Below are 14,210 nucleotides of genomic sequence, written 5' to 3'. Positions count from 1 at the left end.
ATATGATGTAACAGACAAAGAAAGTCCCAAAGAGCATAAATTGCCTCCACAGGTCGAAGTAAAAAGCAAACAGTCCTAGAAAAATACCTCCAGGAGGCAGACTATGAAAAGTCCAGCACACTTCAAGTTCAGTTCTTAGCTCAAACTTCAAAAATGCACCAGCAAAGGCAAAAAGGCAAAAAATAAATCCTCTTCAGTAAAACCAGTACTGCTTTATTCAGACCACACAAGCGCTTTCACTACTGCTTCTTCAGGTGTATGAAAAAGATCAAATTAACATCTGCTTAAATACTCTACTAAATCACATGACCAATTCATCTTAAAGGTAAAACAACTTATTAAAAATAATAATAAATCAATTCATCTATAATGTTTACATAAAAATTATCTACAATGAATCTATACAATATCATAAAATATACACAAAAAATATATATATAAAATATATAAAAAATACACATACATATAATATGTAAATATGCATAAAATACATATATAAATATAAATGCACGTAGAAACATATATATACATGTTTAATATACTTAACTATCTACATAACCTCCTTTTCTTTAGTGTTGGTTTCATTGGAATATTCTCATTCAGGCCATGACCACAAGTGGCCCTTAACATGATGATCCACCTTGCTTCCAACTCTTCCGTTCTCTCTCTAACATCACTATACCTGTCACTCTCTAAAACTTTAGAAATGACCATGAATCCAAAATTATGATTAGTGCCTTTATCCAAAATATGTTTGGACAAAGCATTAATCCTTGACCCTTTGCTAATATGGTACATATGCTCCCTTATCCTCTCTTTCAACATCCTATCAGTCTTACCCACATAAATGCTGTGGCATAGTGGGCACATAGCAAGATATATCACATGTTTGGTATGGCATATAGCATTAACCCTAATGTCATACACTTTCTTAGTGTCTGGATGTTGAAAGGTGATGCCTTTTCAAAAATGCCAGTGCAAGTCGGCGTTGACAATATACTGTTGACTGGGTGGCAGAAATTTAACATTTCCACCAGCGTTGGCTATATTAAATTATTAATAGAAGCAGCTGAGAGGAGGGAAAAGGAGCTTGTCAGCATCATAGAAACTAAATATCACCAGTTGTCAACCAAATATGACTGTGAAGTTTTTCATAAATTGTTGAATGAAACCGTTGAGCACATCTCCTCGTATAAAAGGAAGCTATTACAAATTAAAATGAACAAATTATGTAGAGATCGTCATGATTTCCAATCAGGTCACATCTTTTCATGGCCACATGATGTAACAACCAATAGTGCTGCATGACCAGCTAGAGAGGAGGAACAACAAGATGACGTCATACATCCACATGGTGAGAGAGTCGGCTTTGTGCAGACAGGAGAAGGAGACGCTATAGTGGTGAATGGAGGCCAGCAACTCATTAGAACACCAATTTGTTTGCCGAACAACGTGGTTGGACAAGGCAACATGGGCGCGAGAAAGAGAACTGTGGTTACGGTTGCTGAAGTCCATCAGGAACCGAACAGGGATAACATCAATCTTTTACTGGATAGCAATACGGATGTTTCAAATGGGACAACTACACAGCCATCGAGGAAATCGGATGCGTCTTACTCGTATCAATTGAATTTTCCCTTGCCAGTACAAGACAGCTCATCCACGAGAACAGGGATGAAGAAAGGGAATTTTCAGAACAGGGGAAGAAGTACCACAAGGTACAAAAGGAAGAGCGAAGACAGTTTGGACAGTCAATGGCCTATAAAGAAGGCATTCCAGCAACAAGTAAGATATTAGTAACTAATTTATCTAGTCATAATTTAACAGAATGTGAGTATAATGTTTTAAATAAAGGACTAACGTTCATTCCTTCTACTGACATGAATATTGTAGATTTGATTCTAGATGTTACGATGTTTACAAGGAATATCATGCTAAAATGTATGTATAGGCAGACAGATGATGTAAGTTTTTGTAAGTTTGTGAAGCCTAGTTGTTATGTTCCTAAACTTTCCCCAGTGATAAATGCTTTTGAACAAATTTGTGTAGCAGACATCTATAAGCTGTATAATACTGCACAGTGTAATAAGAATGTTCATAATAAATGTAATCTTAGTAAGGAATAGTTTTCTGCTTTACATGATCTGGAGAACAATACTAAATTAGTTATACGACCAGCAGATAAAGGGGGTCGGATTGTAGTATTGGATAGAGATGGTTATAATGAATTAATGTATGAAATGTTATCAGATAAAAGTTTTTACCAATTAACTACCTTACAGTGTGTGAAGGATATGGTAAACTCTATTAATAGTGACATTAAATTGATGGGTGAATACGTTTTTTTAAGCAGTGAATTAGTGAAGTATTTCCTGATGGACAAATATGTTATACCCCAGATACAGGGACTGCCCAAGCTACACAAAAGTATGATTAGACCTCCTATGAGACCAATTGTCTCAGGAGGTGGGTGGTGCACGGAACCCATATTAATATACTTGGATGCTAGGTTAAAACCTTTATTTGAGAAACATAGAACTGTATTATGTGACACTGAACATTTCTTACATGATTTGTATGAATGTATGGGTAGTGAAATGAGATTGGATGAAGCATTATTGGTTACACTAGATGTAGTTTCTTTATTTACTGTCATTCCTAATTCTGTAGGTATTGGATTACTGAGTAAGTTATTATGTTCTAGTAGTTTATTTGGAGGAGAAGAAATAGCTTTGATACAAGATCTCATGAATATTGTATTAAATAACAATGTTTTTATGTTTGAAGAAAAAGTGTACCACCAGAAAAATGGTGTAGCTATGGGCAGTTCCTGTTCAAACAGCTATGCTAATGGAGTAATGTTAGCCTGGGAGTTAGAATATGTGTTCGACAGCCCATATAAAGACTTGATCATTCTGTACAGAAGGTTTGTAGATGATCTTTTTATTTTGTGGGGAGGTACCGAACTTGAATTGAAAGCTTTTGTTAATTATATAAATAATACTACTATATTCTTGAAATTCACGTTTGATTACTCCAAATCAACTATTAGTTTTTTAGACGTGTCTATAGAGAAGGATGCAGGAGGTGTAATTTCCACTAAGTTGCATAGGAAGGAATGTTACGTTAGTAGTTTATTCAGTAGGGATAGTATGCATCCCAGTTATGTCTTCACCAATGTGACACAAAATCAATTTTTTAGAGCCTCCAGATTGAATGTCAAAGAAAGAGATTTTGAGCAGCAAATTCATACTACCAGTGATGAATTGAGGCAAAGAGGTTATGAAGAAAAGATGATAGAAGGATGTAAGCATGAGGTTAAGCGATTGAGAAATAGTAGGGCTAAACCCTACTTTTCCCATAGGGAACCAGTGACAACAAAAGAATAATATAAGATTGGGTATGTGTATACCATATACTAGGGATGTCAGGAAATACACTAATATATTTAATGATCATTGGAATATACTTATGACAGATCCACTTGTAAAGGATATAGTGGGTGAAGTACCACAATTCACTTTTAAAAACAAGAAAAACTTGAAGAGGAGACTTTGTGTATCTAAATATGATTTGACCAGGGAGACCATACTTGGGACTGTACCATGTGGTAGTTGTAATCAGTGTAGGTATGTCAAAGAAGGCATCACCTTTCAACATCCAGACACTAAGAAAGTGTATGACATTAGGGTTAATGCTACATGCCATACCAAACATGTGATATATCTTGCTATGTGCCCACTATGCCACAGCTTTTATGTGGGTAAGACTGATAGGATGTTGAAAGAGAGGATAAGGGAGCATACGTACCATATTAGCAAAGGGTCATGGATTAATGCTTTGTCCAAACATATTTTGGATAAAGGCACTAATCATAATTTTGGATTCATGGCCATTTCTAAAGTTTTAGAGAGTGACAGGTATAGTGATGTTAGAGAGAGAACGGAAGAGTTGGAAGCAAGGTGGATCATCATGTTAAGGGCCACTTGTGGTCATGGCCTGAATGAGAATATTCCAATGAAACCAACACTAAAGAAAAGGAGGTTACGTAGATAGTTAAGTATATTAAACATGTATATATATGTTTCTACGTGCATTTATATTTATATATGTATTTTATGCATATTTACATATTATATGTATGTGTATTTTTTATATATTTTATATATATATATTTTGTGTATATTTTATGATATTGTATAGATTCATTGTAGATCATTTATATGTAAACATTATAGATGAATTGATTTATTATTATTTTTAATAAGTTGTTTTACCTTTAAGATGAATTGGTCATGTGATTTAGTAGAGTATTTAAGCAGGTGTTAATTTGATCTTTTTCATACACCTGAAGAAGCAGTAGTGAAAGCGCTTGTGTGGTCTGAATAAAGCAGTACTGGTTTTACTGAAGAGGATTTATTTTTTGCCTTTTTGCCTTTGCTGGTGCATTTTTGAAGTTTGAACTAAGAACTGAACTTGAAGTGTGCTGGACTAATGTGATGTAATGTTTTTAGTGAGATATCACTACATTCACACAAAATGAAACCCTATGCTACAATTGTACATCAAGCTGTAAAACTCCTCCCAATAACAAATTTTCTATTAATCACATTTGCCACACTGGAACTATTAACACAGCTGTTGAACTCCACCTATGTGTAATCATTAATTCAGCTGTACTTTATTTACCCAAAAAAGTTATAACCTAAAATTGACGGGGGAGGCCTCTGCCACTGTATATGTACAAACTATAACCGGGGGGGGGGGTGTTTCTTGTAGAACAGTTAAGCCCACAAATGCTTACAGTCACTCAATGCTACTTTGGAACTCTTGCCTAAGCATTGAGAAAATCAGCACCATAGAGGGATGAGTGAATGCACCATGGTATAAGTGCATTGCCAATTGTCATATGTGTGGTTATGTGAGAGCATTACATCATGTGTATGAATCAAAGAAAAATGTGTACCTGAAATGACTAGGAAACAATCTTGCTGTATGTCAGAAAACATTGCCTGATGCTAGGTGTACAGAAACACACGTGTAGCCACCTGCTATCGTCACTGTGATGGTAAAACAATTATGTCCAGTGTGGATATGATCCCATATTGATCACATGCCTTACTTAGGCAACTACATCCATTACTTTGTCTCATGCCCTCAGTCCTGAGGAGGTGCTTCACTACAACTGGAATGAAATGACAATCTATTCAAATGACAACATCTGTCTTCAATACAGCCTTCCCAAAGGAAATTTACAATAAATACTGGTAACAGGAAACAACATCTAACCATGAACTTAGCACATGTGGGTGACAATATTGTTAAGAATATGTACAATGACCATAAGCAGTGATGTTGAGATTTGAGATATATGGCTAGCATCACAGACTTATAAAAGCTTGCTGAAACACAAGCACAACTACCAATTTATTTGATGACTGTTATACTGCACATTTCAGTGGATGACATCACCTTTGTGTAACCTTCATGTTTCCTTTAAAAAGAGGTTGCATAAGTACACTGTATAGATATACCTCATAAATGTATGTGCAGTATGTTTTGCACAGTAACATGAGGACACACAATCACAGATGACAGTGAGTCCTGCATTCAAACTCTCTACCAATCCACTGACAGAATATATACACAAGTGAATTATATGCACACACCACAGTTGAAATCTGATTGCATGTAAGCTACACAGCATCTTTGAAAGCATGGCATCAGCTGTGTCATGCAAAAGAGATGTGTGTGCAAAAATGACTTCTATAGCTATGTGGATTTCTTAATGTTATCAATACTAAGAGGCATAATACACTCCTGCATCCATGTACACTCACACAGACATTATCACAACAGTCTCATTGCTGCATTCAAACTTCCTTTCAATTGATTATCACAATCTAAACATAAGTGTATTATGTTCATGTGCTGATTTTAGTGGTGTGAGAGTACATTATTGAAATGATGACCTCACTGGTGTGTTGCAGACAGTATGTGTTATTTGGACAGAGTGAGAAGGGGATGTAAGATTGGTCTGACCATGTAAATGTTTTTAACGAGTGGGAGTCAAATGAGCAAACCTGTTGAATTAATCCTCCCGTGATGTAATGGACTCACCATCACACATACAAGTTGATTGTTGCAAGGTTAGAACCCCCTACTTATTTAGGCACACAATCTAGAAAGCACAGTAATCAAAACAAGTGCCACTGCAAAAGTTTGAGTTTTTTAGTGTGAGACTACACTTTGTAGAGGATGACATCACTGTGGTGTTGCAGAGAAGTTGATGTTGGGAGAAAGGTCTGAGACTCACACTGCACTGTAAAATTTACTCCCACCTACCATTTTACTGAGGCCGACTGTAGATAATATCATGTTTGCACAATTACAAACATACACAAGATGGCTGCCATGAGATTAGAACCCCCCCATCTATCTAGCTGAGTAATATAGATGACAAGGTGCATAACACAAGAACCACCACAGAGATCTGATTTTTACAATGTGACAGTGTAGTGTAGATAGTTTTAGTTTCATATTCTGCGCCAGAGAAGATATTGTGATGTTGAATGTTTTGTGCAAATCCATTTTTGCTGATATGACAGAGTAAGTGCAATGATAGAATCAATAATACATACATAATGCTGACATATGCTGTCGTTAATGTATACTACTGAACTGAGGGTGATGTGTAACTACCTGTCTTGAGTAGATGAGACACACACACTCATACTCTTTTGAAAGACAGGATGGACACTGAATAATTCATGGACCATCAGGTTATGGTGATGGTATTTAAAACTTGATGAATGATAGTGGTATTAGCTTATATGCTCATGCATGGACAATGTGTACTGTCAGTTACAAGCAACATTTAATGTTCCAGTGCAGATGGGATAGGTTCATAGGTGTGTACTAGGCTAATGGCCCAGGAGTCTTTGCAAGCCTAGCCCAAAAAAAATTGTCCAGGCACAGTGCCACCCGATGTTACTTCACAATGCCCATATCCAGTAGTGCAACTGGAATGATCCCTGAAGTGAACTTTCTGTTGCCCATTTGTCAGGATTTCTCTTGAAGTGGGCCAGTAAGATGCTCTGCTTGACATGAATGGGAAGCCTAATCCGGAGTATGGGCAGTCTTTGGAAGATGAACCTGTCCCTCCAGCATGTTCTGTTAATTGTGGTAGTAAGGTTGTGTTCTCTGGAGCATGTGGCATTGAGGATTGGGATTTATTTAGGTGTAGCATTTCAAGTAGGGCTGGGTCAGACATGGCTTTGTAAGTCAAGCAGAGATCACTGCTACATAGATGATAAAAGACTGAGAACAGCTGAAGTTTCTTGAGTCTGTTCATGTAGGACATGTGTTTAAGGCCTAGGATTATTTTTGTGAGGTAGTTTTGTGACCTCTCCAGCTGATGTAGGTGTCTGATCAGGTACATGCCAAATGGGGTGTTATATTCGATGACTGGTCTCATGAGGGATGAGTAGAGAAGAATGATGACCTCTTTCTTCCTGGATGCGAAACATTTGGTTATAAGATGTGCCACGTAGAAGCACTCTCTGACCACAGTGACAATGTGGTAGTCAAAAGTGAGGTGGCTGTCGACCTGGGTGCCCAGATCTCTTATGGCCCCTTCAGTGTTCAGTGGGCTCCCATCAAAGTGATAATTTGTGGGAACTGAGTTTTTTCCAAAGTGGGTGATAACACATTTTTTGGCATTAAGCTTCAGGCAGTGGTTCCAACACCAGTCATTGGTCTCAGATAGGCCCTTTTGTAGGATGTCTGCATCACTTTCGGAATTGATAATGACTCTAGCTTGCAGTCATCAGTGAACTTGGTCAGCCAGAGTCCTCCTGTGTTAGCCTGGACTTTTGAGAAGTAGATGCCAAACAAGAGAGGGCCCATGGCCGAGCCCTGTGGGACTCCCCTCATGACGGATCGACAGTCTGACTTGGAATCTGCAACTTTCACTCTGTGGATCCTGCCTGTGAACCAATTTGCAACCCACCTAGTGATGTAAGGATTAATACCTTGTTTGGTGAATTTATCAATGATAGTTGAGTGGGGAATGGTATCAAAGGCCTTGGCCAAGTCAAGGTCAACTATATGCACTGCCTTACCCTCATCCACAGCCTTGGTGACTGCCTCAAAAAAGTCAACCAGGTTCAGCAGACAGGATCTCCCCTTGACAAAGCCAAACTGTGCGGGGTCAAGAGTTTGGAGACTGCCTATATCTTTCTCGGCACAGTGGTGCAGCGGTTAACGTTGTCGCCTCACAGCAAGAGGTTCACCGGTTCAATTCTCGGCAGGGGTGCCGTCTGTGTGGAGTTTGCATGTTCTCCCTGTGTTCGCGTGGGTTTCCTCTGGGTACTCCGGTTTCCTCCCACATTCTAAAGACATGCATCTGGAGCATTTCTCCCCGGGCCTCCACTGAAAACAGGCTCTGTGGAACCTAGTCAGACTTTCCCGGTCAAAAAATGATAAATAAATAAAATTCTTAAGCAGGTCCATGATGATGAGCTCCATAACTTTGCATACCAGGCTTGTCAGGCTAATGGGGCAATAGTTCCTAGGGTCTGTAGTTGCTCCCCCTCTATGGAGCGGGATGACTGTAGCAGTGCACCATTCATTAGGGACATAGCTGAGGTAAGGCTGTGATTGAACAGCTCACACGGGTGTGGTGCCAATTCATTTTGTAGCTCATGTAAGATGCGATGCAGCCAGGGATATTATCAGGTCCCATGGATGCTAAATTCTTGGCTTTGGACAATGCAGCTTTTTCCTGTGCCACATAAATGGTGGGTACCAGGCTTTCATCTGGTATTGCGATAGGGCCTTGGGGGGAAGAGAGGGGTAAAGTTGGCATGGAATCTGCCAGCCAGCATGTTGGCTATATCTGTTGGCTCAGTATAGGAGGTGCCATTGTGCAATAACTCAGAACAAATCTGGGTATTGACTGAGGTTTTTGATATAGCTATAGAAGGCTTTGTGGTTGTTTTTGGTATCAGTCACAATTCTGCCTTCATAGCTGGCTTTAGAGGATTTGATAAGGGATCACAGCTTTATGTTGAGACTGATAAGGGAGGTTTTCCAGTATTGTGACTTCATTTTTTTCTGCAACTGTTTCTTCCTTCTGTTGTAGAGTTTATTGATGGCTGGGGACCAACAGATTGGCTTCCTTTTTTTGGGGGGGGGGGGCGTCTTAGATCTATTTGGTATGGCAAGGTCCATGCATTTGTGTACAAGCTCATACAGTGCATTGGTGCATGAGTCAGCAGTCATACAGCTATTTTCCATTGGCATGGGTGCCGAGAAGTTAGCCACTTTTGCTGTTAGGAGCCCAAAGTCAGCTTTAGAGAAGTTTTTCAGGGTGGTCACCTTAGCGGGGGGTGTAGGTGAGATGGAGATTTCCATGGTGATCAATTTGTGGTCAGATTTAACCAGGGAGGAACTGACTATAGGTGTGGAACAATGGTCTCCCATGTTGGTGATAACCAGGTCGAGGATGTTGCTTCCTGTAGTGGAGGTTAGAATGAGCTTGTCCAGGGCATTGGAAATGATAAATTCCAGAAAGCATTGGGCCTGTACGTTGGTACATGAAAAGTTTTCCCAGTTGATGGAAGGGTAGTTGAAGTCACCCACTTTGAGAGTACTGTGTTGGACCTTGATAGATTCCAGGGTGCTTATGAAGTTGGTGTGAGAGTCTAGGGACATGTTTGGGGTTCTATAGCAGGCTATGACTTGTATCGCCATCTTTCCCAGTGTTAGTTGTACCTGAAGTATCTCAAATGCATTATGCTGGGCTTCCAGTCTAGAGGTGTGCATATCCTTTAAGAATATGGAGACACCACTGCCTTTGGGGCTTCCAGCTACATTCTGGGGCTGAAAGGTATGGAATGAGTTGTAGTCTGGGAGCGCAGGGGTGCTTTCTGCCTCTTTACACCAGGTCTCCGTTACAGCACAGGCATCAACATTCTCCATTTTGAGGAGAGCTTCGAGCAAGTGCATCTTGAGATTTAGACTTCTAGCATTGAGCAGCATGACCCTCAGATTGCATTTGTTTATAGATATTATGGTGGATTTTTGGTCTTTGGAACACTGCTTAAAAAAGGCACTATAGGGGTGGCAAGAGCCTTAGCCAGTACCCAGAATACCAGGGGTGACAGACGCAGGTCATCTCTGGCAAAGCATTGAGGTCTGTTGATCATGTCGCCCCAGGCAGACATACAGGATCCCTTTAGAATGACACCAGAAACTTAGCCAATTGTTGAAGTCAATCATTTTCTGCTCATACTGTGGTATTATTCTGTGTGATGGTAGGATACTGCTCAGGGTTAGGGTCATACCTGCCTGGGCCACATAATCTGAGAGTTCCATCACATCTCTTTTTATGTATTCCAGGGAGGTACGTCTCAGGTCATTCACACACACACAGACAATGACTGAATCATATTTGTACTTGTTGTGGAGTGACCTGAGTGCATGTGTTATGTGGTGGATCCTAGCACCTGACAGACAACTGACTGTCACCTTCTCCTTGTTCAACCTAGTGAGTGGGACATCAGTGTGCCTCACAATTGAGTCTCCTATGATTAGTACATTGGGCAGAGTGTTTTGCCTTAAGGGCTTGGGTTGAGGGGCACACTGTGGTGGTGAGCTATGTGTTCTGGGGTTGGTGTTGTGTTGTGGTGGTTGAGTGCATTTTTGTCTCGGGGGTCTCTGTTGAATTGGGTACATTTTTATTGAGAACCACCATGAAGGTGGGTGTATGGTTTGTGTTTCTATATGTGGGTTGTGATGGTTGGTGTTTTGGAGGGCTGTGTGTTCTATGTGGTGAGTTGCAGGTGTTGACCTTCTCTTGACCAGCTAGTCCGTTCTTGGTTGGAGTTTGCACTGCTTCCATTTTGGTGGTATAAGTGCATGTCTCACATGTATGAGTGTTGGGAGGTAAGAGGAGAGGGCTGTCTGTGTACATTAGACAGTTGCCACACTATCTCAGAATGCCCAAGTGCACCAGGTTAGCAGGAAAAAGCACAGGAAATTGCACTACAATCATACCAGGAAGGGTCTCTGCTTCAAGGATGTATGTGTTTGTATGTCATTTGTAAGTGTCAGTGCTGCAGTGCAGACCAAATTTTCCAGAATGGAGTGGTCAATTAACGACACAGTTGCTTACATTTCATATGGGTACATTAAACAGTTGCCATGTAATGAAGTAACTTAATCCATAGCAAGTCTTACTTTTGTTCCAAATTTCTTCCTAAAACGGAATGCTGAGTAATGTATTTGTGTGAATGCTGGCAAAGTGTTAGTGCATGTGTGATTAAACTTTGATGTGTTGAACTGGGACCATGAAGTAACACTGTTTAGTGGTGTTAATTGGTGCTCAGCATCTTGTATTATACCTCTCCATGTTACTTCCAGAGCTCAGTACAAAACTGAAGTGCCCTGCTTGCCTTCCCTGTTTGTGCAATATTAGGCTGTGAGCAGAGTTTGCTGCTGAGGGAAAACGGAAAGCTTTAATTTGGTTTGCCATTTATAGCATAAACAGGTTTAGCAGTGATGTGTGGCAGTCAGTACTCTGGAAAGCACTTAGGAGAGAAAATCCAGCTGTCACTCTAACTTTCTCTATGGCACATGGTGTAAACTCTCTGAGTTAAATGAAAAAGTAGAATTGAGGCAGCATTTGATTCCAGTAAGGAGATCATTTTAAAAATTGTGTCAGAATGTGATTATTATAGTAGCATTTTATCATGACTTCAAGAATACCTATGAATGACTATTTTAAATATGTTGTCCAGCCAAAGTGTGTATAGCAGCTAATGAAATGATATTTTATACCTGCTACATACGATAGATGCTTCAAGGGAACTCACAAGTTAACTGAGGCAAACACTCACCTCATTTTACAATAACACCTGAAATGACATTTAGCATCACATACTACAGCTGCTCATTGCCAAAACCTACGCAAATGCTGAGGACTACAACTGATCAAACAGAAGGGGATTAGACAGATATGTAGGCAACACATTCACAGGAAAGGCATTTATAAAAACAGGCAGTAAGAGTTTCACCCAGTGCTGGATTCGACCCATTGTCAACTTGAAAAATTACGTTTGCAGACATAATCATTATCTCTACACCCCAACAAGGAAATCATGCGTCAAACACTCCAAAATCACACCTTTGAAGGGACATTGATAACTTATTCTGCCAATGGAAGATGTAATTTTATTCTTCAGTAAAGTAATGGCAGTCTGAAAATAACATAAAATGGCAGTTACATCCATCACACTAATGAATGGTCAACAGTACAATGGGGTGAAGGGTGAAGATAGAGACAGATGTACAGATTCCTATGAAGGGGTGGTGTTATGGGTCAGTAATACACATCCATATGGTGTGCCCTTAGTGTCCACCTGTCATGCTCTGTATCAATAACATATGGCTCTGTAGATCAAGAAGCTGTAGGGCAGGCAAAACCTGATGGAGACATGAACAGAATAAGGGTGGTTTACTAAATACTCTTTATGGTCATGGATATGTTGGCAAATGCTTAACTGTATAAAAAGTAAGACGTGTCATGGAATATATTACAGAAGTGCAACATCACATTAAGAAATAATGTGATATCCATCTGGAATCAAACCCTTGATGCTATAGTGAAAAATGAATCTTCAAACAACTGATAAATTTCAACACTCCATAGATGATGTTGCACTTAGCTGTATCCCATAGTCAAAGAACTGTGAGAGTAGCTGTTGCCAATGATTTCCTTTACCACGCTTTTACTCTGTATTCTGATAGCACAGAGTGTTTAAGCAGCTTTGTGCGAGGATAACAGGATTACTGCAGGTGATGGCAGCAACTGACCAGGTTTTCCAATAGGACATGAACAGCTATTTACTATCACTTGGCACTGGTGTGTGATGCCAACCTTCACACAAATGCTGAGGAGAAAAAAGTGAAGGCTTTCTTATGGGTGATTTCTGGCCATATGTGTTATGTGAATTTCAGCTGTTACCACTCAAAAGGTAGGTGTCAACAACAAAATAATGTTGCAAGCAAAGAGGAGAGTATTTTTTTAAATAACAATAAAGGTGTGAAACATGACAGAGAGATTTGCCATGTATGATGCTCAGCCTATTCATGCTTTTTCAGATGGTCAACACTGACAGCCTCAATGGCTTTAATTGTTATCCTTGGTGTTTTGGAAGGCAAATAGGCTGACTTGGCACATAACTTTCTGGAATTAAACACTTTAAAATGTTAGTTGACAAATCTGAGAATCAAACCTGAGGAACAAATAATGCTTAAACTTCAATCAAGTTGACTGTCAGTGCTATGGCAGAACTCCCTTTCAAGCAGGTTCATTACAGATAAACTTAATTCAGTATGAATATAGCTATAAAAAAGATAGGCTTGTATGTGAGTGACTTCAGGCGGTGTTGTAAAATGTATTCCCTTGAAAGAGTTATTACTGCTGTTTGCAAATGTATGTCAGATGGATGTGCTGATTAATAAAGGCTGGGATATGATACATACATACTTCAGTAAACATTCTGTCCTAAGCGCAGACTTGGGCCTTGTGAGAAGACAAGATGATTTTCACTTAAATATTCTACCTAACATTGAGATGCAGTTGTATTTTTTAATTTATTATCATAATTAGCCTGCCTAAACAATTGCACGTGCAGTCAACTGGGTTTCATAACTAAATCGTTAGAGGTATGCTACTTATATAAAAATGTATTTATCAAAGCATTAATAAAGCATTTTTTCAAATAAACATAATTATGATAGCCATTCATATGTAGTGTTACCTTACTAATCAAAGTGTTGTTAGAAATTGCATTCTGACATCCTTTGTAAAAATAAGTGCTGTTTGGATTTGAACCCTGGATCACCTGTGTGCCACAAAGACAGATGCACAGTAGCTGGATGTTCTGCACTCTGTACTTTCCAGAGTGCTGACATCCACATATTGGCACTAACAATATTTGGCTAAAGAAGGTTGCCCAAATACAATACTTTACCTTTTTTCTTATGCAGGTAACGTTAGTTGTGCACCACTCAGCAATTAGAAAATGCAGACGGCAAGAACAGGGAATAAAGCATATGATGTTCAGAAGAAAGTAAATCATACATCTGGTGTAATACTTTCCACATTCCCTTCAGACTGCCTGGATTTGAACCACAGAAAA

The 14,210-nt window shown here is 39.3% G+C and overlaps 1 protein-coding gene across 1 annotated transcript in view; it reads right to left on the bottom strand.

The window, feature by feature from the left end:
* MYCT1 (MYC target 1) overlaps positions 1-14,210 on the bottom strand; it is a 432,333-nt gene that overhangs the window by 169,691 nt on the left and 248,432 nt on the right. The window lies entirely within an intron of this gene.

This window comes from Protopterus annectens, chromosome 1.part0, assembly GCF_019279795.1.
Source record: "Protopterus annectens isolate FY-2018-M chromosome 1.part0, PAN1.0, whole genome shotgun sequence".
Classification (NCBI taxonomy): Eukaryota; Metazoa; Chordata; order Ceratodontiformes; family Protopteridae; genus Protopterus; species Protopterus annectens.
Note: the sequence above shows the minus strand (reverse complement) of the source record. Positions and strands in the feature narration are given on the sequence as shown.